The sequence below is a fragment of the Hemicordylus capensis genome, chromosome 5, assembly GCF_027244095.1.
Source record: "Hemicordylus capensis ecotype Gifberg chromosome 5, rHemCap1.1.pri, whole genome shotgun sequence".
NCBI classification, from domain to species: Eukaryota; Metazoa; Chordata; class Lepidosauria; order Squamata; family Cordylidae; genus Hemicordylus; species Hemicordylus capensis.
In genome coordinates this window covers 105,642,710-105,670,678 of record NC_069661.1, presented here as the reverse complement: position 1 = coordinate 105,670,678, position 27,969 = coordinate 105,642,710, and the positions used below count along the sequence as shown (strand labels likewise).

At 43.4% G+C, this 27,969-nt stretch overlaps 1 long non-coding RNA gene across 1 annotated transcript; it reads left to right on the top strand.

Moving 5' to 3' along the window:
• LOC128327046 (uncharacterized) lies at window positions 1–27,969 on the top strand. The gene is made up of 4 exons (XR_008308423.1): window positions 1–364; window positions 1,741–1,971; window positions 21,431–21,530; window positions 27,788–27,969. It is a non-coding gene; the product is annotated as an uncharacterized LOC128327046 (long non-coding RNA).

Below are 27,969 nucleotides of genomic sequence, written 5' to 3'. Positions count from 1 at the left end.
GGTATGAAGTCTACCTGCAAAATGATATATTTCTATCTTTCATGGTTTGGTCTGGGAGTTTTATGTCAGTCAGTAAGTGAATCATTGAGGGCTTGGCTCTTACAAGCATCTTAATGATTTCTCTCTCTGTGACTTTAGTTTTTTCTTAGTTCTATGGGGTTTCATTTTCCGTGCTTTCCAGTAGGAGATTTTTTTCCCTGGATTTTCTGGGATAATGAATTTTTCCAGGTTTTTGTATATTTTTGGTGGTCTGGGCAAGGTCTGGAACTTGTTGCAGAATGTGAGCTGTCTCTGTGTGGTTTTCAGAACAAACACCAGCACAAGCTTTAAGACTTGACTTTACTTGTGAGACAAACACTTCGAGGTCAGTACAGGACTTGCTGATGACACACACATAGGAACAAACAGGAACTGGAAGGAGAGTAGAAACTCCCATCTAGCCCAACCCTCTCGAAATAGCTTCAGTCAGAGTTAACAAGCATGTGGAATGAGGGGAAAATGCCTTTTCTGAAAGCTGCTTTGTAATCACTTTGTTCTCATGGAATGGGAAAGTGTCTTTGCAAAAAGTGTGAGAACTCAGGTTTGCACTGGTCAAGAAATGGTTAATAGAGTCTGCAAGTTGCCTTGCCAAATTGCGAGCTGTAAAGCCATAAATTTGCTGACAAGATAGAGGGGGAAGAGCCCCCCTCTCCTTGTATCTCTTGAAAAAGCAAAGGCCTGTAAAATATCACTTCAAGGCCATCTGAGAGAGACAGTTTCGCTTATCAATATGCAGTAGAAATGTTTCTTTGTACTAGGGAATGCTTGTCTAACTAGCAATGATTATAATATTTGTAATATGACGGACAATGATGTTAACCAATGAACTAATTGGTTCTTTGGGGCTGAATGTTGATGCCCAGCTATGTAGTTATGCCAAAGTATAAAAACTTGTGACCCAGGCAGCTGCGCGCAATTCTCAGGTTTACCGTGAGGTACTGGGAAAAGCCACCAGCGCTGGGTTAAAATAAGCGGTGACTATTGCTTCCTTCAATCATCCTTGTTTGTTTTGGTTTGTGGTAACTGGGCCTCCCAGGTAACAAGCATAGCATCTCCCCCATTAAATATTGCTGAAGGCACTGCAATAGCCTGTCCTGCACCAGATTCTCAAACAACTGTAGTAGCAAACAGGCTATAGCAATGCATTCTTCAAAACATTATTTAATCCCACAATTGATCTGGTTGTGTACATTATAGAGCAGCTTCAACTCAAACGGGTTCTGTAATATTTACTACCTGGAGAGGCAGTTATGGAAAGTTCCCAGGAAACTGCTCCTCTTCTTACCCCTCCCCATGTAATTAAGATTTCTTTTGAGGGGCAAAAAAAGATAATTGTGAATGCATGAGCCATTTGCAGTTGCTGGAGAGATTATTAAGCGCTCTGAAGCATTAAAATGAGCAAAGGACTGTACTGTCAGATGACAGTGCACTAATGCAAGGTATGTGATTTGTCTGCATGTGGCTTCTCTTCTAAAACAACATTTTCACATTACAAACCAGGAAAGTAATCTCATTAGGCTTCATCTCTATATAAATGAACATGCTTTGCATAAAGAGGAAATGAATGAGGAAAGAGAACCCATTACTGATTTTGCAAGAATTGCCATGCACTCATTCAACAGAACACAAAACACGTTTTTGTAGCCTATATTCTTTTGTCATTAGGAATGAGTCCATCTCCTTTCATTTTTATTATTGTAGAGTAGTTTTGAAGACAGCAAGTCCCCCTGCAGCTTTGGAATAAAGCTTCAATTAATTTCTGCAGAACTGAACAGAGGAAGATTTGTGGCAAAGTGATATAGGAAGCAAGATATTCTGAATGTCATCCAAAGAAAGCAGAATAGACCATGTTGCTGGTGATAGCACAGTTCAAGTGTACAAAGCTTTTCATACATATTATTTCAGGAATCTTTAGGACACTCTGTAAGTAAGGTAAGTCTGAATTACTACTCCCCATTGTTTCAATGGGGATAACAATGTTGCAGTGCCAAAATTGGGGAAGTATTTTTGTGAACATTATTAGTATCAAAAGGAATTCACCTTTTCAATGACTCGGAAGGTGTAAAAGAAATGAAAGTGTTCTCCATTCAGGAAGTGTTTCATTTGCCCTCTCACATTCCAGGAAGTATTGCCCTCACTCGACATCAGCTTTATTTACCTTTAGTCATTTTTTTTGCATTTTAAAATTTTATTGGTTTTTACAATATCCTAACAGTCAAATTACATTTAATTAAGTAAATATTGACTTCACACTTACCAATCTGCACGGTTCATATTAGCTATACAAATCTACCATTGCTATAATAATTCAAAACACATATACTCCACATTGCAAACTCGATTTTACCCTAACCAACCAGCTGTTGTTACTAAATTTCAAACCGTGCTGAAAGGTCCATATTGGAAAAATAGTTCTTTAGGTAAAGTAAGAATGGCTCCCTATCTTCTTTGAAACATTCCAACTTTTCATCCCTTATGAGTGCTGTAAGTTTTGCCATCTCAGCATATTCCAAAATTTTTATCAACCAATCTTCTTTTGATTGATTTTCATTTTATCAACTAAACTTCTTCTTCAGTCATGTTCACACATCTCCAACTCTCATTGGCTTATTAAGTATTAAGTATGTACTATGTAGCAAATTATTTTAGGTATGGATTTAAAAATTGACTTTTTATTTTTGTTTGTTTTTAATTGAATTTGTTGTAATTGATTTTATTTTATGCTGTCTTTTATTTGTTTTGTTGTTCTAAACTTTATATTATGTTTACTGTTGTGAGGCGCCTGAGCAGTATTGAACTGGAGAATTGGAATATTAATTAATTAACTAGCTGACCCTGCACAGAGCATCTGTGCAGTTGTGCACTGAGCCTGTGGCATCCCTCCGCAGCTCGCATGCTCGCTCCACCCACCCCCCGCAGCTCAGCAAGCTGCAGCTCCCTATCCCCAGAGACCTCCCCACCCTCACTCGAGCCCCTCTCCTGCTCCTCCCCACAGCAGTGGTTGACTGGGCCGTTCCTCGCTGCTGCCACCACCATGGCCGCTCATTCTCCTCAGGCTGCTGACAGGCCCGGGCCCATCCCTTGCCTGCCTGCCTCCCTCTGACAATGGCCTCGGTAGCCCCAAACAGCAGCAGTGGTTGACTGGGCCCTTCCTTGCTGCTAGTGCTGCCATGGCCACTCATTCCCCTCAGGCTGCTGACAAGCTCAGGCCCGTCCCTTGCTCTTCCTTCTGTCTTTCTTCCCCCTCCCTTATTTTTCTCTTTCGCTCTCCTCCACTCTTTCTTCCCCACTCCTTCCCCCTCCCTTCATGTTTTTTCTCTCTCTCCCTCCTTCCCTGAGTTAACAGATTTTGTTCATCTTGTTTCCTCATCTAATTCACACAACAGCATCCTCCTTCTCCTGTAGGAGCTCTTTCCTCCCTCACGACCCGCCTTTTTGCAGACCCCTGCCTGCTATCCTTTTATATATATAGATAGATAGATTCCTCTACTCTACAATCAAGAACATCCTCCAACCAGTAACAGTTGCATTCAAACTGATCTTAACCATCACAGGCTCCTCCTCCTTATCTGCATATGGAATCCCCACTGCCCAATCACCATAGTGCCACAGGTTCCTCCTCCTTATCTGCATATGGAATCCCCCCTGCCCAATCACCATGGTGCTTCTGCTCTCACAGGCTCCTTCTCCCTATCTGCATATGGAATCCCCACTGCCCAATCAGGTACTTCTGCTTGCAAACTCTGTCAGCCAATCACCTCCTTTCTACCACGTCCCCACGCATGGCCCGTCTTGGAGAATTAATAATATAGATTATTAATAATAATATGGCATCATCATTACCTCAACATGAAACCTATTACTTGAAAGCATCTCTCTTATTAAAGTATGACATAACACTGTTCCCAAATTCCATGTTCTAATGTGCAGAAGGGGAGGACTAGGAATGAAAAACTAAGGGAAAATGTGGGTGCATGGTGACTGTGAGTGAGACTGTAGGATATGTTACTTATATGCATCTATATGCTTGTGCTTTCGAATCAATGCATATTTATTTAACATGTTTTTATACCGCCCAAAACCTAAATTCTGGGAGGTTTACAAAGATCAAAAAGTAAAACATTAATTTAAAACACAAAAAAAATTAAAAAGCAAGAAATTTAAAACACAATTTAAAATTTTAAAACAATATTCTATAAACAACATTAAAACAATCAAAACAATATCAGTTAAAAGCCTGTGTGAACAGATGTGTCTTTAAAGACTTCTTAAAAGTTTTCAGAGATGGGGAGGCTCTTATTTCACTAGGGAGTGCATTCCAAAGCCTCGGGGCAGCAACGAAGAAGGCCCGTCCCTGAGTAGCCACCAGACGAGCCAGTGGCAAATGCAGACGGACCTCTCCTGATTATCTCAATGGGCAGTGGGGTTCATAACGAAGAAGACGTTCTCTTAAATACCCAGGGCCCAAGCTGTTTAGGGCTTTATAGGTTCTGACCAACACCTTGTATTTTGCCCGGAAACATATAGGCAGCCAGTGTAACTCCTTCAATACAGGAGTAATATGGTCTCTCCTAGATGACCCAGAGACCGGCCTGGCTGCCGCATTCTGGATCAACTGTAGTTTCCAGACTACATACAAGGGCAGCCCCACATAGAGCGCATTGCAGTAATTCAGTCTGGAGATTACCAACAAATGTACCACTGTTTTGAGGTCATTGATCTCGAGAGACAGACGCAGCTGGCGTATCCCCCGAAGTTGATAGAAGGCACTTCTGGTCACTGCCTCAACCTGGGACACCAAGAAGATACTTGGATCCAGAAGCACCCCTAGACTGCGTACCTGTTCCTTCTGGGGAAGTGTGACCCCATGCAGAACAGGCAGATCAAAATCGTCTCTCAAGTTCCGACCCCGCGCAATGAGTACCTCCGTGTTATCTGGATTCAGTCTCAGTTTGTTATTCCTCATCCAGCCCATTACTGACTCCAGACAGGCATTTAGGGAGGTTGTGCCCTCTCCTGATGATGCTGACATGGAGAAATAGATCTGGGTGTCATCAACATACTGATAGCACCCTGCACCAAATCTCCTGATGATCTCTCCCAGCGGTTTCATGTAGATATTAAACAACATTGGAGACAATATGAAGCCCTGGGAAAGACCATACAAGAGTTCAGATTTTGAAGAACAGCAGTCTCCAAGGGACACCATCTGGAACCTGCCCAAGAGGTAGGAGCGGAACCACTGCTAAGCAGTGCCTCCCACTCCCAACCCCCTCAGACGCTCCAGGAGAATACTATGGTTGATAGTATCGAAAGCCGCTGAGAGGTCCAGAAGGACCAACAGAGCCACACTTCCTCTGTCAATTCATCCATCATGCCAACCAAGGCAGTCTTCACCCCATAGCCAGCCCGAAAGCCAGTTTGAAATGGGTCAAGATAATCAGTTTCATCCAAGACTATCTGGAGCTGGGAGGCCACCACCCTCTCAATTACCTTGCCCAGACACGGAAGGTTAGAGACAGGCCTGTAGTTATTCAAGTCCGAGGGATCCAGGTAGGCTTCTTCAGAAGTGGTCTAATAATTACCTCCTTAAGACAAGGAGCCATCCTACCTTCCCTCAGAGACGCATTTATAATCTCTACCAGGCCTTCTACAACAACCCCCCTGCCAGATAATATAAGCCATGTCGGACAAGAGTCAAGAGAACAGGTGGTAGGCCGCACCATTCCAATCAGCTTGTCCACATCCTCAGGAGTCACAAACTGGAACTGATCCAACCTATTCACACAAGAGGAGTTGCTGGACACCTCCACATCAGACACTGAAGTAATTGTGGAGACAATGAAGTGGTGTATAGCTTCTGCCTTTTAGGATCAACCATCAACAGCTCTGAGGGATCCAAGGTAGGCTTCTTTAGAAGCGGTCTAATAATATACCACCCCATACAAAAATGTCCCTGGGTTTTAGCACAAAAGTTTTAACACAATATAAAACTTTTACTATAGTAACTAAGAAAACTTTTTAAAAGACATCTTCAAAATCTTTCATAAAGGAAGAATAAAAAATAGTGATACTTTTTTTCTTAGATGGCAGAAAGTAGGAAGTTGTTCTTTTAAATAGGGGAAGTTGGGTCCAATCAGCAAACTTTATTGCCTAAAGCCATTGCTACAGCAAGTATGAACAGTGAGAACTATGGGCAGGGGGTAGCAAGATTGGAGTAGGCTTTGGGACAAGATGGATGGACCCCTGCTGCCTCTGACTTTCTTCTCCTTCCTCATGTCTTTGCTACAGAATAAGCATAAGCCTGGGGCATGGTGAAAAACAAAACATTCTGTCCTTTCACTCCTCTTCAAATATCGCACACTCCCCACACATGCAGACACATTCACATGCACAGTTGCACATCTGCATTCCCCTGGCTCAGAAATATATCTTAACATGTATACTTTTAACCTACCTTCGGGAGAGGGCTTTGTTGTTGTTGTTTAAGTTGAGACCTGTGATCAGGAACCAACAGAGTGCCAGTGAGCTGGGGACAGTGAAGCACAAGCTGTCTCCCAGCCAGAAGGTCCTCTCCCTCCGGGGCCTGGGGAGTGCCTCCCCCCCACCACACACACACACTTGTTCAACTATAGCTATGTCCCTAATTCTGGTAGAGCTTTCGTAGTACCTACTCTGAAGCTGTAGATATCCCCACTAGCAGAGGTTATGGAGACCATCCTTTTGCTTTCCTTTCAGAAGAGCAGCACAACTTTATTTAAAGTTTGTTTGTTTGTTTGTTTGTTTGTTTGTTTGTTTGTTTAAATCAGGCCTTCAGCCTGATGGCTTTAGCTTTTTGATGGTTTGCCGCTGTGGAAATATTTCTTGCTTGAATCACATCTGTCACTGCTTTGTAAACTGCTTTGAGCAGTGGAAAAGTATCTCTATATACACACATTCCCCTACCATCATTAGTTGCGCAGTTGTGGTAAAATTTATGCTTGTCACCACAGTGAAAATGCTTGACAGAGCTATTAAGGCCGTGCACATGACCATACTGGCTGTTGGGCAGGGAGGGCTGGTGGGGAGGGCTCCCCGCACATTATCACCCTCCCCAGTTTGTTCTGCTGCTCCTTGTGGCACATGAGCAGCACTGCAGTAAGTGGCGGAGCAGGGAGATGGAGGAAGAAGTCCTCCAGCATCCCTCAATGCACCATGCCAGGACCACAGTGCACTGAGGGATCCGTCCTCAGCCGGGCGTTCTTGCTGACTGGCTGGCTTTACACACAACCCTGGCACCCTTAACCCTGGCTAAAGGTTGGGATACGAAATAGGGTTAGGTGGGGTGAGAGCACTGGGATCAGGAGCAGTGTTCCTTCTAAGGTGTGCACATGTGCGCATGCTCACACATTTTTTTGATGTCCACTCAGTTAACTTTACATCCCGCTCAGGTTGAAGCAGGAAGGTCCCACTCTCAATACAGATGTGCACACACTGCCTTGATACTGCTGCCCAGGATAAAACTCATTCCGCACACAAATGAAAAAAATTATAGAAAATATTGATCAGGAGCAATCCTGGCACTCCATATAAGCAGCCTAACCTGGGCTGCCCTAGCCTGGATTAGGCTGCTTGTGAGAATAGCCCTGTTCTGTCCTGATGATGCAGCTTTAAACACGCCCGCCCCCCCATGAAAATAGCTTCAGTTGGGTGTCTCCTGTGTAAGTTGCACTGAGGGCTATTATTTCACTCCAGAAATTATTTGAAGTGCTCCCCATTTTTAACTACTGCACATTCAAATGTAAATGCTTTGGCAAACAGTGCTGGTTTGCCAAAAACTGGATCTCTTGCAACTGTAATTAAAAGTCTGGAGCATTATTGCAGGGTGCATTTTAGTTTGATGGAATGCTCTGTTAGAATCAATATGGTCATTATGACTGTTCATTACTCTGAGCCTCTAATTTGCCCTGAGCTTCACATTGTGCCGAACTTATTCAAGACCACTAAAGCAGAGAAGCCAAGCCCATGCTTTCCAGCATTTCACAGATGAAAATAGGGATACACTTAACATAACCAATTTTCATACCAAGAATTATGGGCCAAGCTGCCCATCCACTATTACACATTGCTGAAGACTGGATTCCACCTTCTATATGCTGTGCACTGCATAGTGCCTTAACCTTGTGCACTACTGACATGCAGGTGCACTAAAGGCACCATGCATTCACCCACCAATCGGGAGGCTCAATTTCTTGAGACTCTGGGAAGGGAGCTGAATCCTGGAGAATGACACTTAGCAATTCACGAGGGGGAGGAATTGACCAAAGCATCCTCACAAGGCAAAAATAGAGACAGTGCCAGTGATTTCCCAGGGACAGATTCTAGGGAATAGAAACAGGGATGCCTATGGACCAGGACTATGCAGATAGAAGCAGGCTTAGTTCTTAATTGCATTGGTTACCAGGGGCATGGAACAGATTTACCACCATCTCAATAGTGCCTTTCTAGTAGTGGTGTGCATGGAACCAGACCTCCGTGGTCCAGCACTAGGGAGGGGGCTCTTTAAGGGTGAGGGAGGGTGTACTCACTCACAGTTTTTTAAAGGCAACTTACTGCCTGGTCTGGTAAGAACCCCTGAGCCAGCCTGTGGGGGTCGGGGGTTGGCTTGAGGTTGAACCAAATCAAACCGGGCCCAGTTTGGCTTGAGGGTGAGCCAATGAACAGGCCCAGTTCGATGGCAAACCAGCTCTACCTCAAGCTGGTTCTACCTCAAGTAACACACCCTTACTGCCCAAAAGAGATTCTGCAGCGGGCAAGGAACTGGGGTTATTAACATTTGTGGTGGGGGAAAGCCCATAGAATACTGAGCTTTATACTGTGTCACTCAGGACTGGTTTAGACAAACAAGTGGCACTTATTTTCTTTACTCAGTTGTGCATAAGATCCACAGCTGCATGGAGGCACTTCACTGCAAACCAGTTGCTTACATGAAGACAGCCATTTCTTGGACTCTGGTGACTTGAGAGATGGCAGCCATGATAACAGATATGGCCAAGATCATCCTGGTAGGTTCATCCTAAACCGACCTCTTCCATTCAGTGTGGCTGATGCAATGAGCTCAGTGGGTGGGGGGAGAAAACAAGCCACAGGTGTGGAGCTTGCTGCTCCTATTCCATCCAACCCCACTCCAGATCCAGCTCCTCCTTGCTAATCTCTCCACCTCCAGCAGGCTGGTAATTCACCATCTCATTCCCCAACTGGGTGGATTACCAGCCTGCTGGGTTTGGGGTGAGTCAAGAGAGGGAGGAATAGAGGTAGCTAGGGCAGGGTGGAACAGGAGCACCAAGCACCACACACACACACACACACACACACACACACACACACACACACACTTCATTTGCACCAGCCACCACTGCTTCCATACAGTAGCTAACTCCTTCAGCCTGAGGTGAAGGGCTTTCTAAACCACAGCTGGCACTGTCATGATACCAAGCAGCTTGGCTATGGAGGGCATGCCCCCTCCCCGATGAAAAACATTGCAGATACTCTTCCTTATGCAGAGCAAAATAATGTTCCAGAGGCATTTGGGGGGTTATTCTCATTTTAGTTGTGCTGCGGGTGGCAGTAGGGTGGGGTATGCAGGTTAGACAGCATTACTTTTAACACCTGGAATGGGGGACTGGCAGAAGAGATTACACATAAAACCACAATGGAGGGCCAGATACAGCCTGTGTGCTGCCAGTTGGATCTCTTCAATTTATTCTTTATATATACTTGCCAACTGCTGGTTGTTTAAAAATACACTTTTGCATATGGTTTTGTTTCTGTGAGCCCTTTATGCATTTGAAGTATCCTTTTCTTTCTTCAGCTGCATGCTGTCCAATACATTTGTTTTTCTGCAGATGCATTGATTTTTGTTTAATGCCACCTGTATTTGGGGGGAATGATCCATCATACTACTAGGTAGCCATTAAGCGGGTACACAAGTGAATTCTGCTGATCTGTGTTGCTCTATAAAAATGGGCTGTAAAATAGTCAAAGAATATGGTATGAAAAGGGATTGTCCTGAAAATGCGTGAACCAATTTGCCAAATAATGGTATTATCCACACAGTAAATTATATATATCAAAATTACATTATTTCAAGGCATTCCAGGAAATATAATATTTCCTGTGATTTTCAAGTGATCTACCTACAGGCATCCAAAACATAACTATGTTAAAGGTATATAGCAAGATATATATATATATATATATATATATATATATATATATATATATATCAGATCAAGAGTCCCAAATGGCATAGTCAAGTTATACCATCATACATCTTGCAAACTCTATTCTCTTGTGGTTTTTGGTAATAAGAGAAGCGAATTTTCTTTGGCTTTACCTGCCAGGGATGCAATCCATATTTCAGCAAATATGGGATTTCTGCCTCACTCTGGTTGTAGAGGTTTCAGAAGGAATAACCCCATTTCTTATTTCTCAATCTATACGCTAAATGCAAATCTGTCAATAGCTTAATTCTGCTTCTCCCATCTATCATCAAAACGATAAAGCTTCTATCTCACCTGAACAGATCTATCAAATGTCGTAACCAAGAGCAACAGCTACAAGTCATTTCCTCTACTTGTCAAACCAGAAACATATTGTCTGTTTTATTTATAGACAATGTAAAATTACAGCATCTATGGAAGATACAAAAAAGACATACAGATAGTATAAATTAATTGAAATACAAAAGATGCACAGCATCCATAATGTTTCCATTTAGACTTCACCATCAAAGGGTACAAAAAGTTTACCCTCTCATACTGGCAGAGTTTTTGCTAAAAAAATTTGCTTATTAAAATGCAAATTTTGACCTTCCACCTAGTATTAACCAGAAGCTTATCTCCCCTGAAACCATTTGGGGTAAGATATAGTTTAAAAGAGAAGAATGATTATCTTGCCAGATTACATGTGTTTATTTTCCCCGCTAGTCATTTGGTATTTTAAGGTGCTTCAGAGAAATTAAAGTGAAGCCACTTTGGAAATGAATCAATTTCAAAAAGGGGGCATTTAAAATTATGAGGAAGAAATTTAATGAGAACAGAGTAATTCCACTGCCCAACTCAAGGAATACTTTATTGGTGAGCAAATCCAAAAAGAAAAAAATGCAATGGGATATTGTTTTGTTTTCTAATGTGCCAACTTCTGAACCACCTCAAATGCTAAGGCAATCTGAAGTGTTGGACTGAATTCTGACATGCACATCCATTCTTTAAACACTGCAACATCAAAGGACAACTCACGCGTGTTATTAAACACTTCTGTCAAAACTTCCATATCACCATGTATCACCTCAAACCACAATCATTTTCAGTGGCCATAGTTCAGGCATTAAGCTACATGTGCTGAGAACTGAGAGTCAAGACATATTATAATAAGAGATGTGAGAACCTCCAGTGAGAAATCTTGCCAGTCTCCAAAACCATTTCAGTTTCCTTGAAATCTCTTAGATGTTCAACTTAGTTTATTACTCAAAGACCAGCGATAAGAGCAGATATACAGAGTCAGCAGTTTTACAAACAATAAAACTATTTCCTCTCTGCTCTAATCCTCATTGCATTCATTAAAAAAATTGACAAAAGTCTCTATTACATATCTATCATCTGAATTAATAAAGCAGAATATTAAATCAGATGTTTCTCCTGAAGAACACCCAAATTTGCTATGAATTTCATTTGAGGTAAACATTTATAAACAGTTAGATAAATGATAATTAACATACTTAAACTGTCACAATAATTATCTGATTGGCCCAAGTAAAGTAGAATCTTATGTAAATTTTTGTTTGAATTATTAACTGATTTTAATGGTGTTTTAATGTAAACCGCCCTGAGCTTTTTGCAAGGGCGGTATAAAAGTTATAATCGGGCATTCTCCAGGCTGATAACATTGCACACACTGAAGTTAAAAGAAAAATTGGAAGTGAATACATCAGGAGAGTCAGAAAAATCCTCAAGTCCAAACTCAATGGCGGGAACATCATACAAGCCATAAACACCTGGGCTATACCTGTTATTAGATACACTGCAGGAATAATAGACTGGACCCAGGCAGAGCTAGAGACGCTAGATCGTAAGACCAGGAAAATCATGACCATCAATCATGCTCTGCACCCCCGCAGTGATGTCGATAGGCTATACCTCCCTCGCAGCTCAGGTGGAAGAGGAATGCTGCAAGTCTATCAAACAGTAGAAGAGGAGAAAAGAGGCCTTGAAGAATATATAAGGGACAGTGAAGAAGATGCACTTCAAATGGTCCATAACGAGAAACTATTCAACACCAATGAAACAAAACAGGCCTACAAGAAAGAACAAGTCAAGAACTGAGCAGAAAAATGGAGAAATAAGCCCCTGCATTGTCAATATTTACACAATATAAGTGGAAAATCAGACATCACCAAGACCTGGCAATGGCTTAAGAATGGCAACTTGAAGAAAGAAACAGAGGGTTTAATACTGGCTGCACAAGAACAGGCACTAAGAACAAATGCAATAAGAGCAAAAGTTGAAAAATCCACCACAAACAGCAAGTGCCGCCTTTGTAAAGAAGCAGATGAAACAGTGGACCACCTGATCAGCTGTTGTAAGAAGATCACACAGACTGACTACAAACAAAGGCGTGACAAGGTAGCAGGGATGATACACTGGAACATCTGCAAAAAATACAAGCTACCTGTAGCCAAGAATTGGTGGGACCATAAAATTGAAAAAGTTGAAGAAAATGAAGATGTAAAAATATTATGGGACTTCCGACTACAAACAGACAAACATCTGCCACACAATACACCAGATATCATTGTAGCCGAGAAGAAAGAAAAACAAGTCAAAATAATCGACATAGCAATACCAGGGGATAGCAGAATAGAAGAAAAAGAAATAGAAAAAATCACCAAATACAAAGATCTACAAATTGAACTTGAAAGGCTGTGGCAGAAGAAGACCAAAATAATCCCAGTGGTCATTGGCGCCCTAGGTGCAGTTCCAAAAGATCTTGAAGAGCACCTCAACACCATAGGGGCCACAGAAATCACCATCAGCCAATTACAAACAGCAGCTTTACTGGGAACAGCCTATATTCTGCAATGATATCTACAGTATAACAATTGACAATAAAATTCTGGCATTCCAGGTCCTTGGGAAGGACTCGATGTCTGGATAAAACAAACCAGTCAATAACACCTGTCTGACTGTGTAAACAAGAAATAATAATAAAAAATACCATTCCTCTTTATCCAGATTTCTGATTATTGAGTTGTTTTGGATTGTCACCCATTGTGCTCTGGCAAATCCTGCAGAAAATAAAGAAACATAGTATTTTAATTTAAAGTTAAATTATATATTGCTTTCTTTCTAAATTATATATTGTGTTCTTTGCCTTCTTGCTTTTTTTTTTTACTTCTCAAAAAATAAGCAAGCAGAATTAACACCCTGTTTCTGACACATATTGGCAGTCCAAGTTCTTAGCTTAATATGGAGGTGGCGGGGGTGGGTAGAGCAAGGAATCAAATGTTGGCAATAAAGCTCAATACAGTCTAACTCTTTTTGGAAACTCAACATAGCCATATTTTTATATGTCATTGACTACTGTCAGGAGGTTAGAACATAAGAACATAAGAATAGCCCTGCTGGATCAGGCCCAAGGCCCATCTAGTCCAGCATCCTGTTTCGCACAGTGGCCCACTGGAAGTCACAGGCAAGAGTTGAGGGCATGCCCTCGCTCCTGCTCTTACTCCCCTGCAACTGGTACTCAGAGGCATCCTGCCTTTGAGGCTGGAGGCAGCCCACAGCCCACCGACTAGTAGCCGCTTATAGACCTCTCCTCCATGAAGTTATCCAAACCCTTCTTAAAGCCATCCAGGTTGTTGGCTGTCACCACATCTTGTGGCAGAGAATTCCATAAGTGTATTATGCGTCATGTGAAAAAATACTTCCATTTGTTGGTCCTAGATTTCCCGGCAATCAATTTCATGGGATGACCCCTGGTTTTAGTGTTATGGGAGAGGGAGAAGAATTTCTCTCTATCCACTTTCTCCACACCATGCATGATTTTATAGACCTCTATCATGTCTCCCCGCAGTCATCTTTTTTCATGAGCAGGTGTTGGAAAACTACAGAGTTTTCTACACCACTTCAAGAAGAAATCTGAAATTTTGGGGCTGGCGTGATTTCTCCCTTCAGAGGATTGTTTCCAGGACCAGCTATTCCCATTCACCAGGACAGTCCCTGTTTTGAGTACCTGATACTGAGGTTGTCCTTATGTTGTCTTTTGAGAGAGATTTATTTCTTGTAGGCACCTCAAACATTTTCTTGGTATGCATTGCTAGAATTATTTTTATTCAGGTTTCAGCCACATGCCCACAGGTTTCTGGAAGTTAGATCTTTGTGGGGGAATGAGTTACATCCTGACATGCACAGACATGTAAATAAATGCATATATGCACAAAAATACCAGTGCAGTGCTTTCTTTCCATTTCCCCATAAGCACCAACTCACACATCAAATACTGTTGTGGATGTGTGCACCTCAGTTATTTTAGTATAAATACAACCAAACCATTGCAAGATTCAATATGCTGATAACTGTTCTCAGTTCTTATGGTCAATTCTTGTTATGGTCAGCTGGCTAATACCCTGCCTCAGAATCCAGTGTAGGATAGTCTATTACTGACTAAATGAACACAGCATACAACAGGTGATGTGCCTCCTGCAATGTATTGTAGGGGGAGGACCAAGACTCAGGCATTCATCCTTAATATGAACATGGTAAGTGTTACAAGCACATAGAAGGGTCCCCATTTTCATCTGAAATGTTTAAAGTATGCAATTTTAATAGTGATGTATGTTCCTTGAAAAATATGTAGAAAAGCTATGAATGCATGTTTCCATTTCTTATACATTATATGTATTCCACCCTTTCCCCAAGAGGTACTATTTTGCAAGATAAATTACAAGCATTCAGAATTAACTGTCCGTTGGCCTCTTCCTGTGTGCCTCTGTGCCAAGAGCCAAGTGAATGGTGATACCAATAATAACTGTCACACAATAGCATCAATACTTAGCATTTGTATAGCACTTTCAAATGTTCAAGCACTTCACATGAATTGTAATGCTTACAACAACCCAGTAAGGCACATGTTACCTTATGTCCCCATATTGCAGATGGCCGTACACCTTGCAAGTTCATAAAAGGTGAGATTCCTGGTTGATAACAGCAGGGAGAGAGTTGACATATGGCACCCTTGGGCAGTTGTTGGGGGTCCAGCACACAGGGGGACCTTCTGTTGATGCCCATCCCAGTATCCTGGGAAGAACTGGGCCCAGCCAAAAATCAGCAGCTGCCACACAATACTACATGGGGCATTTGGGGGGGGGTCATGAATTCTTCCATTTCTTATATATGTATAAAAAGCTCTTGCTGGTGCCTGTGGCTGCCAGCTAGAATACTCTGCTCCTGTTCCTTCTGGTCCACCACCACAATCGCACTGCCAAGATAAGGGGAAGGAGTCCACTGGAGGGCATCTTGCCAAGTGCCCCCTCCAACCTGGAGGGTTTCACCCTGCATAGCTCCGACTCTTTGCTACAAAGCTACTATCTAGGATCAGAGAATGGTCTAATGTATCAGTGTTACTTCAGAGTACCATTGTGAGAACCATAAGCAAGAGTTTATGCTATTCCTGCATCAGGCTTCTACCACTATTGCAATAAGCAATGCTGCAATGGCATGTATGTAGATAGCATGTAACAGCACATAAGTGAAGCATGGATTGCACCAGTCACCATCACTAGATGCAATACCACAGCATGGAGCTCGACTCTGTTCCATATTCCTCCCTTCCCTTCCCAGGCATAGAATCAGACATACCATATCATATCAACTCTCTTCACATTACTAGAGAAGTCTGGCCAGGGTATGAGCTAAGAAGTGGATCTGGAATGAGGATGCAGGCTGACAGCAGGGCAGTCAAGGTTGCACAGGGGGAGGGTAGCAGGTAGGCAAGAAGACAGAGGAAGAACATGCATATCTGTCCTGTCCTGCAAGCAGGAGCCACAAGGTCCAACAAGGTGTTCAACAGGCATGCAAGTGTTGCAGAACCATGAAAAGCTCCAAGTAAGCCACTGGCTCAGAAAAAGGCCAGAAGTGGACTGAGGCCTTAAATCCCTCCAAGTTTGAATTGCTCCTTACAGGCTCCACTTCTTTCTCTGGATAGTTCAAAGGGCTCCTCTGGCCTGGAGTCTTACACTCCTCTACACCCCTCATGACCCAGTGTTGGTGTGTAGGCATGGAGGAGAAGCATGAGGTTCTTCATCTGAAAGGGGCAGGTTCCTGGAGGGACTCAAGAGGGTGTGGCTTTTATTGAGTCTGCAGCTCTGAGGGCAGGCACAGACTCCACCCTGAGGCTATTCCCACAATGGAGCCCAGCTAAGGGAGCCCAGCCTGGTTTTCCTTCATCATAACAACCACCGGGCTTATGGGCGAGCCCGGTAGTTCAATGGCAGCTAGCCCACCAAAGTAGCCCTCCTCTTAAATGAGGTTAGTGGAGTGAGTGCTTCGCTAAACCTGTTTTTTTTTATAGTGAGTTGCTGCAGCGTGGCAACTCACAAGGAGATCCCCTACCAGGAGGCTACAACAAGCCTCCCGGCGTCAGGGCATTCTGGAACTTCTGGGGGCCAAGTGCACCACTCCAAACGGCTCCATGACTGAGCCAATAATTTTGTGGGTGGCCAATCCGCCCTCCCAGGGACAGATTCGCAATCACCTGCAGGGAAGAGTAAGTGAGCCTGTTCTCCCCACAGACCCGCCCGAAGCTCTTCTCACTGATCATGAGAAGAGCTTCCCTGTCTGAGACTGAGTCTGCTCTTCCTTATCCAGGTCAGACTTTCCCCACCTCCACTGAGGATGTGGTGGGGGAGGGGGGTCACTACACAGGGGGGCTACACAGGGGTCACTACACAGGGGGGTCACTACACAGGTGGGGGAGGGGGGTCACACTTGCGCCAAGCAACCTACAGAAACAAGCAAGGTCAGAGTCTGTCTGCTGCAGTGACAGCCCTTCAAGATCAAGAGAAACCAATGTATTGACTGGGAGTGAGGTGGGGGATTCCCCTTACTTCCCCACATGTCCTGTTTTCATAATCACAAGGGCTATGAATGCACACACCAGGAGGCTCCTAGTCCCCACTCCACCCACCCCCCAGAACTTTGATCCCCCCCCTTATTTTCCAGCTCTAGATATTTATGAAACACAAGCATGTTCAGATAAACAAGGATTGTCTATGCACATACTATGAGCACAGGTAAAGTGAAAGCCAGCAAGTCTCCGTCCCTGCTAGAAGCATGGTCTAATGCACATATGCAGCATGTGTAGGCAATGGTCCATGCAAAAAGGAATCCTGGTGGTGGACAAGGCTCCCAGCTGCCTGGAACACTGCCTATGCACAAAAACATGCATTTGAACACATGTATGCCAAAGGGCAAGGTCTGCTATCTCCCACCATAGTGCATTCATTGTAATGCATAGACAAGCCCTCTTTGTCTGAACAGGGTTATAATAAGCACTGATCACATTGACTACAGTTCTGAGCCCAGCAACAGATGAACTATTCCAAATGCGCCTGCCAATGCCAACGTGGTTCAGATGTCACTTATCCCTGGCTGGGTGTCATAAGCTATTTATTTCTTTGCTATGCTTGATTTTCATTTCCCTGATATTCTTTTCCAAAACTGACTGTAGTTTGGCTTCCTTATTGGCATCTGTCTTTTCCAGATCATTAATTAAGCAGCCATTTGTTTGGAATGAATACTGTTTTACAAGAGAGAAAGACCATGCTTCACACATTTTCATTCATGTTCGCACTGAAATCTCATACCATATGTCATTTCTTTGCTATGCAAGTGTTTAAGGTAGAGATGTGCAGAACAGTTCATGGTTGGGACATCCTGACAGAGAACTGGTCCATTTCGAGTGTTCTGAACATGGAAAAGAACACCCTTCATATGAGGAGCCTGTTCCGAGCTCAGAATGGAACAGCCCTGTTCCAAGTTGGAACACTCAAAATGTTCTGAGCGCCATTTTGGAATTCATTCTTCTGGCCTCTGTGCATGCACAGTCCCAATTTGTGTGCATGCAAATTGGGTCAGCAGCACCACGCAAATGGCTGCCATGTGTGTGTGTGCACAGGCCAGAAGAGTGCCATTTTGGAATCCAAAATGGCACTCAGAATAGGGTCATTCCATCTGAACAACTGGCTTGACTGAACCACTGGAACAATCCAGGAATTTGCATTCCATTCTGAACTCGGAACAGAACGCAAATGCCATTTCATGCATATCCCAAGTTTAAAGCTGTACATCTATCATTCAAATTTTATGGTCTGAGCCAGTAATTAATATTTAAAAGGAGGTGTATTTTGAATTGACCAAAGATTGGAGGCCTGACAACATTGGCTCCACCAACTGACTCACTGCCATATAAGCAGAGGCATACACAAGCAGCTCTTGAGCTCCATCTGCCCCCATCATGCAGCTCAGCTCTCCACTCCTATTTACCCATGGGAGTACACAGATGAGTGGGATAAAGCCCCTTTTTATCATTCACATGGCAGTAAGATGAAGGTTAAGGGGGTTAAGTGCCAATTTCTTCTCTGGGAGAAAGCACTTCATAGGGTCAAGTAGAGGATAAATGCAAAGAGGAAGAAACAACAGAATATGAGCAGAAGGGTAGGGAATATTGTTACTATCATCTCCTGCAGGAAACTCCCTTGAGCCAGATCCCAGCACCATATTGATATCAGGCTGAAATAATATGGGCAGGGAGCAGTTCTATGGCTCCTGATGAAAAAGCTGAACCCATGCAATTTTTATTGGCAGGAATATTTGTAATATTCAAAATTGCAGGCACTTGCCAAACGGGTTTGCTGTTGGGGGCAGGTCCATCTTCAGTGGTAGAGCATATGTGCTGCATCCACAGCCCATTCCAAGTCCAATCTCTGGCCTCTCCAGTAAGGCTGAGAAACAGCCCTGTATAGAGAACCGTTGCCAGTCATAGAGATAATGCTGAATTAAATCAGGGTGCACAACTTTGGCCCTCCAGCTGTTGTGGACTACAAACCCCATCAACCCTAACTGTTGGCCACTGGGAATGATGAAAGATGGAGGGTTGAAGTTCTGCAGCCCTGAACTAGATGGGCCAGTGATCTGACTGTATAAGACTGCTTCCTACATGGTGCTGTGATCAATTCACTATGGTAGTGGTTTCCCCTAACAGCAATAGGGGGGAAACACATTCCTCCCACCAAGAAGAATTATGGATGTATTTGTCACAATTAGCTGGGGCATGGAGCCTCTAGGTCTGAAAATCAGGGTAACTTGCGGATAGCCACCAAAGAATTCACTCAAAATCCTCAAGGCAAAGAAAGCCATTAGAGATTTGTGGCATTACTTGAAATATGATGCCAACATGATGTCAGATTTTTTAGGTGGTTCCAAAGTAAAGCATTTGCCAGAGCCAGGAAAAGCAATAACAACATGAATTTACAAAACACAAAAATATGACTTCCATGCCAGTGACAGGAGGTGATTCAGCAAGCTGGCTGGCAGTAAAGGTTGTTTACCAGGTTCTGGACTCCTAATTGGGTTGTCGAGCTTGCTAAGTAGCAGCTGGTCTTTAATTAGTTGAAAAATTATTACCACTAAAAGTTGCCACAAAAAAAGAAAGAGAAGACTATAATTAAAATGTTAGAATCCATATGGCAAGACACTTCTCTCCACTTGTCAATAGCTCTTGCTTTCATTTTCCCTCCTTGCTCACCATTAACAACAGTCAAAAGTGGCTATTTGTGATTATGGTCCCTCCCTGCCTTGTTTTTAATTTCTGCCAGAGAAAATACATAACAACCCCCTGAGTGCTCCAAAATGTTAAATGCACCAAGAGACCAAAGCTCAAATATACTAATTCTCCCTTTGACTACGAAATTATCTATGTTGCTGGTTTCCAAGAATTGAGTGGAATGATTGATGAGTCACCCTTGTCAACACACCAAGCATAAACGTTTATAACTGAGCATCATAATCTCATTGAGTTGGGGGGGGGGTTTAATAAGAAAAAACCTGAGTATCACCTAGACATATATGGGAGAAATATATTGTGGATGAGCCACACTCAAAAGAGAAATAAAACAATTTCATATACAACATTTCTACCCCACTGTCAATTAAAGAAAACGAATCCCAGTGAAAAAAGTTAGAACCATAAACAATTTACTACAGTTAGAGGCAGAGGAATCCAGGGATGAGCAGTTACATACCAGGCTTTTCAAACATTCCTCCTCATTGACAGAAGCAGACATACAAAGCATTATCCCCTGTTGGGCATGGGTAACATCCAGAACCAGCCAAGTTGGACTCCAGTTGTGGACCCAGGACTATCAGAGGGTCCACACAGCCAGCCCTGAAGGACTGTCCAATATCTATCTAGGTTGAAAGCCAGGGTGATGGCAGCTACCTGGAGCATTGTCTGCTTTGTCCTGCATGGCCCCTTGTCTACCTGCATTGGAACCTGGCCACCATCCCTTCCTCAACCATACCATATGCTTCTGATCCTTGGATCCCAATTTGCCTGCTCAGGAACCTCCACCTTAGACCATTTCATCTGTTTTTGGTTCTTTGGACTCTCATATGCCTGCTCTGGAACTTTGACACTCATTTGGGGTGGGGGCATGCTGTTTCTCTCAGGCCTTGCAGGTGTCCAACACCCTCAGGAGCATACTTTCCTCCTTTTCTTCCTCTACATTGACAGTGTCCATATTCATATGTAATGGGGAAAAACGGGGAGTGAAGGAGCCTGAGGCTGAATTTCTTGTATGTCTGAGTGTGTGTGACGACGGTTCCATCAGAAAAGTGACCAAAGGCTTCCCTTCCCAAATTCCAATTTGAACCCTCGGGTTGTAGTGAGTTTTGCTGCTACCACTTGAGGTTTGCATTTGGCACTGGTACATCTGAAAGCAGAATTGGAGTTGCAGTGAGGTGTAACCAGAGTTGAGAGATGATGCTCTTCCCTTGCTCCAGCTGTGACTGGCTGCTGGGGCTGTCCTTCATAATAGAAGGAAGCTCACACAGCCAACTTCCGCGCCCATGCACCCAATTTCCCCTCCTCTCTGCAGTTGCCGGGACTCCAATTTTGAATGTCTATGAAGTGCGTGAGGGAGTGGGGAGGGAAACCATGGGTCCCGTTACATGCCAATGCAACCAGTTTTCCTCAGTGCAAGTTCATTGTAGCAGAGTTACTGAATCAAATATATATTCTGCTTGCTCAAGTGTCTGACTCTTCTCCCTCATTCTACTGCTGTTTTTGTAAACAGGTGTTGGAAAGGCAGAATATACAATTGGGGACAGGGGAGAGATACTGTGCCAAAGCAGCAGCCAAATGGGGGCAAACAGGCTGTGGAAAGCAGTGAAAAGGTAAACAAAGAAGTAGTTTTGGATACTATTTAAGTCTTACATTTGGAACAAAAGTATTCACTTGTGAGAAGTTGAGGCAACTCTAATTATAAATCTCTTGTAATCTCTCCTGTGGAGACCTTCAAACAATAGACCCTGAAACTTCCCTAAATGTTCCTGTTTGAGATCACCACCCTTTCCACTCTACCAGCCACCACAGGATCTTCTGCTCTCAAATGACTTTTCACATTCTTCCTTGCTGCCCTTTTTGCCTGGAGTTGTCCTATTTAGTTCACAGTCTCCTTGCTGGAGTATAGGATTGGCTCCTTTAAATCTCAGTACTCAGATTCCTCAATCTTATGTCTAATTCTAACTGGGATGGCAAACCTGTCTCTGGGCTGTACCACTTAACACAGCAGAGGAACTGAATGTTTCTCCATTTTCTTTAAATCTTCCATATAGGAAAAGAACCAGCATCTTGGGAACAGTTGTGCTAGCCCAGCCTTATCTCTGACATGCCAATTTCTATGCATTCCATTATGTAAGCCCCCAGCTGCAATCTGAAATGGTATAGCCCACACAAAAAGCAAAAGCAAATGGTTGATAGATGAGACAGAAAACAAAGATTTGGATCTTGTGCCTCTTTTGTTTGTATAAATGAAACCAGCAAGATAATTTTGGTTGACTCCGGAATTGTCTTCAGGCCCCTGAAGGTTAATATGTAGCACATTAAGCATGTTATAAATGAACTGTAGGGAAACAAATTAAAATTGTAATGAACTCAAGCCAGCTGGGGCCTGGCTCGATGTCCACAGAACTGAACTGGGCCGTGTTTGGTTTGATTCAAACTGGGTTTCCTGGTTCCGTGCACACCCCTAGTAGATGGTGCACTGTTCCATTGTATCTCCACTTCCAGACTCAGAGTCAAGGTGCCTCTTAATACCAGTTGCAGGGAAGCAACAGCAGAAGAGAGGGCAAGCCCGCACCTCTAGCCTTGAGCTTCTCAGAGGCATCTGGTGAGCCACTGTGGGGAACAGTTTGCTGGGCTAGAAAGGCCTTCGGCTTGATCCAGCTGGGCTGTTCTTATGGGCTGTTCTTATGTTCTACACACATACCACTCCATGGTATTCTTGTTCAAGAACACCAATACAGGTGAAACTCGAAAAATTAGAATATTGTGCAAAAGTTCATTTATTTCAGTAATGCAAATTAAAAGGTGAAACTGATATATGAGATAGACACATTACATGCAAAGCGAGATAAGTCAAGCCTTAATTTGTTATAATTGTGATGATCATGGCGTACAGCTCATGAGAACCCCAAATCCACAATCCCAGAAAATTAGAATATTGTGAAAAGGTTCAACAGTCTACGCTCCAGGTGTCCCACTCCAATCAGCTAATCAATCCATAACACCTGCAAAGGGTTCCTGAGCCTTTAAATGGTCTCTCAGTCTGGTTCATTAGGAATCACAATCATGGGAAACACTGCTGACTTGACAGTTGTGCAGAAAACCATCATTGACACCCTCCATAAGGAGGGAAAACCTCAAAAGGTAATTGCAAAAGAAGTTGGATGTTCCCAAAGTGTTGTATCAAAGCACATTAATAGAAAGTTATGTGGAAGGGGAAAGTGTGGAAGAAAATGGTGCACAAGCAGCAGGGATGACCGCAGCCTGGAGAGGATTGTCAGGAAAAGGCCATTCAAAAGTGTTAGGGACTTTCACAAGGAGTGGACTGAGGCTGGAGTTAGTGCATCAAGAGCCACCACACACAGACGGATCCTGGACATGGGCTTCAAATGTCGTATTCCTCTTGTCAAGCCGCTCCTGAACAACAAACAACGTCAGAAGCGTCTTACCTGGGCTCAAGAAAAAAAGAACTGGTCTGTTGCTCAGTGGTCCAAAGTCCTCTTTTCTGATGAGAGCAAATTTTGCATCTCATTTGGAAACCAAGGACCCAGAGTCTGGAGGAAGAATGGAGAGGCACACAATGCAAGATGCTTGAAGTCCAGTGTGAAGTTTCCACAGTCTGTGTTGATTTGGGGAGCCATGTCATCTGCTGGTGTTGGTCCACTGTGCTTCATTAAGTCCAGGGTCAACGCAGCCGTCTATCAGGAGATTTTGGAGCACTTCATGCTTCCTTCTGCAGACGAGCTGTATGGGGATGCTGACTTCATTTTCCAGCAGGACTTGGCACCTGCCCACACTGCCAAAAGTACCAAAACCTGGTTCAATGACCATGGGATTACTGTGCTTGATTGGCCAGCAAACTCGCCTGACCTGAACCCCATAGAGAATCTATGGGGCATTGCCAAGAGAAGGATGAGAGACATGAGACCAAACAATGCAGAAGAGCTGAAGGCCGCTATTGAAGCATCCTGGTCTTCCATAACACCTCAGCAGTGCCACAGGCTGATAGCATCCATGCCACGCCGCATTGAGGCAGTAATTGCTGCAAAAGGGGCCCAAACCAAGTACTGAATACATATGTATGCTTATACTTTTCAGAGGTCCGATATTGTTCTATTTACAATCCTTGTTTTATTGGTTTCATGTAATATTCTAATTTTCTGGGATTGTGGATTTGGGGTTCTCATGAGCTGTACGCCATGATCATCACAATTATAACAAATTAAGGCTTGACTTATCTCGCTTTGCATGTAATGCGTCTATCTCATATATCAGTTTCACCTTTTAATTTGCATTACTGAAATTAATGGACTTTTGCACGATATTCTAATTTTTCGAGTTTCACCTGTATATCAGAGCAGTCCAGCAACATTTCCTTTCATAAACATAGAAAGAAGTAATAACAGTTCTGTGGTATCTGGGAAGGGGGCCTGTGTGGTGTCCTGCTGTCCCATGAGATATGATATGAATATGACTAATATTTATATACCGCTTTTCAGCAAACGTTCCCAAAGCAGTTTACATTGATAAAAATAAATATAATGGCTCCCTGTCCCCAAAGGGCTCACAATCTAAAAGAAAAACATAAGATACACCAGCAACAGCCACTGGAGGGATGCTGTACTGAGAATGGATAGGGCCAGTTAGTTACTCTCCCCCTGCTAAATAAAGAGAATCACCACTTCTAAAACGGTCCCTCTTGTTCAGTTATCAGGGATAGATGTGGTAGATCTTCATGTTGCTCCAGTGTACTGGTGTTTTTTGCATAACACCACCACCAGAAATTTATTTTTAAAAACCCTTCCAGCGACAGTAAGAATGGAAAGTGTTTCCATTCCAGAGGGAAGCTTCCCACCCCTTGGCCCCACCCCCAGTGAGTCTGCAGAAGGTGGTTTAGAGTTAGTGCTTTTGATCTAGTGTGCAGTTATTGTTGCTCAAGAACACTGGAGATAGGGGTGGTTTAAAGACAGAAAATTACATTGGGGGGAATCCGCAGGCACCATACATGCACACGCACATGTACTCCCCTCATTCTCTTTACTATCTAGGTACAGGTGAATTCACCAATCAGAAGCAGGAGCCTCATCTCTACAACCCTATTGGCCAGAAATGGGCAGGATGGATCATGGGGGAGCCAGCTGTGTGAACAAACCAACCAAACCATAATAAAAAGCAGTCCTGATTTACTCTGAGTTATGCTTATATACACTTGTATGCTCTTATACGTGCTTGATATACCCTTATCCTAATTTACACCACTTCCTCCTGCAGTAAAGGCCCCATTCTGGGAAACCACCTGCAGAGCTTTCTCACTGTTATGCATGTTTCATGAAAGCCAATCCAAAATGGATTTTCAGCCATTTTGTGCCCATCTCTGAAAATCAAGAGCCCAGAAAGGGCTTACCCCATCCAACATAACCGTACAGAAAAAGAAAGTCTTTACATGGTTCGTTTTTCATGCACATTAATTATGTGAAATTAGAGCCACAGAGAGTGGGCTATTAAGTGCTGATTAGACCATAATATCAAGAACTCTACCAGTGCTGGTAATGATGTACCTAATTTTACTTCCAAAGGGAACAGAGTTCATTACAATTTTAATTTGTTTCCCTACAGTTCAATTATAACATGCTTAATGTTCTACATATTAACCTTCAGGGGCCTGAACACAATTCTAGAGTCAACCAATATTACCTTGCTGGCTTCATTTATACAAACAAAAGAGGCACAACAAGATCCAAATCTTTGTTTTCTGCCTCGTCCATCAACCATTTGCTTTTGCTTTTTGTGTGGGCTGCACCATTTCAGATTGCAGCTGGGGGCTCACATAATGGAATGCATAGAAATTGGCATGTCAGAGAGAAGGCTGGGCTAGCACACCTGTTCTCAAGATGCTGGCTCTTTTCCTATATGGAAGATTTAAAGAAAATGGAGATGTATTCAGGCTCATCTGCTGTGTAAAGTGGTGCAGCCCAGAGACAGGTTTGCCATCCCAGTTAGAATTAGACATAAGATTGAGGAATCTGAGTATTGAGATTTAAAGGAGCCAATCCTATACTCCAGCAAGGAGACTGTGAACTAAATAGGACTGCACAATTGGTTTGGGCTGGGGTGAGGAAGTTAATTGGTGCATTGTGCCAGTGTAAATAAGTAGGAGGTCTGATGCTGCAACATTATGAAATATTGGGGGCGGGGGGCACAGCTGCACCAGTGGTCTTCAACATCCATTCTTAAAGCAGACATGGCTACAAAAGGGCCAGAATAGGGGCGAAATACGTTGCTGTCCCATTTATATTCACTGGATCTCCCTGCACCACTCTCCACCCTGTGCTGGTGGTATTCCGCACAGAAAAGAAATATGAGCATAAGGTATAAACCTCCAGTGAACAGCTTCATGGAGAAAACATGTGCACGCTACAATATCACACATTAAGTGCCAGAAATATGGTAGAACCATCATGCCGAATACTCGCTGATGCACATACACCCACCCACCTATGGACTTGGTTCAGGAAAAATATGGGAAACACATCCGCAAACAACAAAGTCAGGGAATACTTGGCAAGCATAGAGGACCACAGACAAAAACAATTTGCAATCAAGTACAATAGCACAAAGAGTTTAAACCACATTGGAGGAGTAGGATCACAGCTTTCAGGTCCAGCCTGAGCTGCATAAATTCCCTCTAATGTCCCCATTTCTGCCCGATCTCCTCACTATCTTTTGCCCCACCTACCCCAGAACACAGAGAGCACACCACTTGCCAATCGCCTCACTTCATCTGGTTTCCCAACCCCAATGGCACGCAAAACGCACTGCATGCCAATTCCCCTCATTCCCCCGATCTCCCCACTACCACCTGATCTCCCGCTCCTGCAGGTACAGAGTGCACCACATGCCCAACCATCTGCCTGCTACTGCTCCTCCCATTTTTCTCATCTTGCCTTTTCAGAAGGCAGAGGGCAGGAAGCAGAATTGCAGGAAGCAAGTGGAACCTTCTGCCACTCCATTTGCTGTCTTCTGCCTTTTCAAAATTCAGGGTAGGATAAGCATGAGGAGGAACAGTAGTAGTAGCAGTAGCAGCAGCAGCAGCAGTAGTAGTATTGTACTGCCACTATAGGTAGGCTGGAGTGGGGGAGCCAATACTGTGGAGGGAGATGTTGAAGGTGTTGCCTCCACTAATCTGCCCCCTAAGGCAGCCACCTTACCATGCCCCATTACAAGGCTGGCCCTGATGGCTTGCATAAATCATCTGAAAAAATATTTTTGCAATGCACTTGCACTCTGCTGTTCACAACATAGTTTGGAGGTTTGCAGGGTTGATGTGTAGGAAGGTAGGTCTGGTGAATAAGGGCTAGACTAGACAGGCTTCTGGGCCTTTCAGTTTCTAAGATATAGCCATGGTAGACACACATCATAAGTGTTGCATACTCCTTTGTCAAATTTGCTACATCACAGTGGTCGAGCAAGTCCTATCCTGAGGTCCATCCGCTTCCTATTTAATCCCTTGTTTGGTTATTTGCCTCCTTCATTTTGATACAGGCTGTTAGTTCCAACATCACTTTTTAAACATCACAGATCTTTAGAGTTTATGTCAATGTCACTTTAGCCTTGGGTAAAATGTGTGTCAATTTCATGCCAGTTTTTCTCAGAAAAAACTCAAGGCTTCAGAAAAACCTGGTATATTTGAAGGGAAACTGACATGTAACTGACGTATCTAACCATTGCAAAGTGACTCAAGCAACCTTAGAACAGGATTTGGAAGATCCATGTTGACATGATGGAATGCCAGACACAACCCTAAGTATAAAAAATTCTACTCTCCAGGCAATCACTTAACTTACCTCTCCTCCTATGTGATTTTCAGAGGAGCTTGGGAAGGCTTCAGGATCCAAAAAAGATTCCAGGCCTGCTACTGAAATATTGATCCACAAGCCAAAAGTACTTTGCCCAGGAGATACAACACAACTGTTGGTTGCTGTATACATTTAGAGCCTTTGACTTCATGAGCTGCCCATTATTAAAACATATTTAACTGAAAGAGCTGCA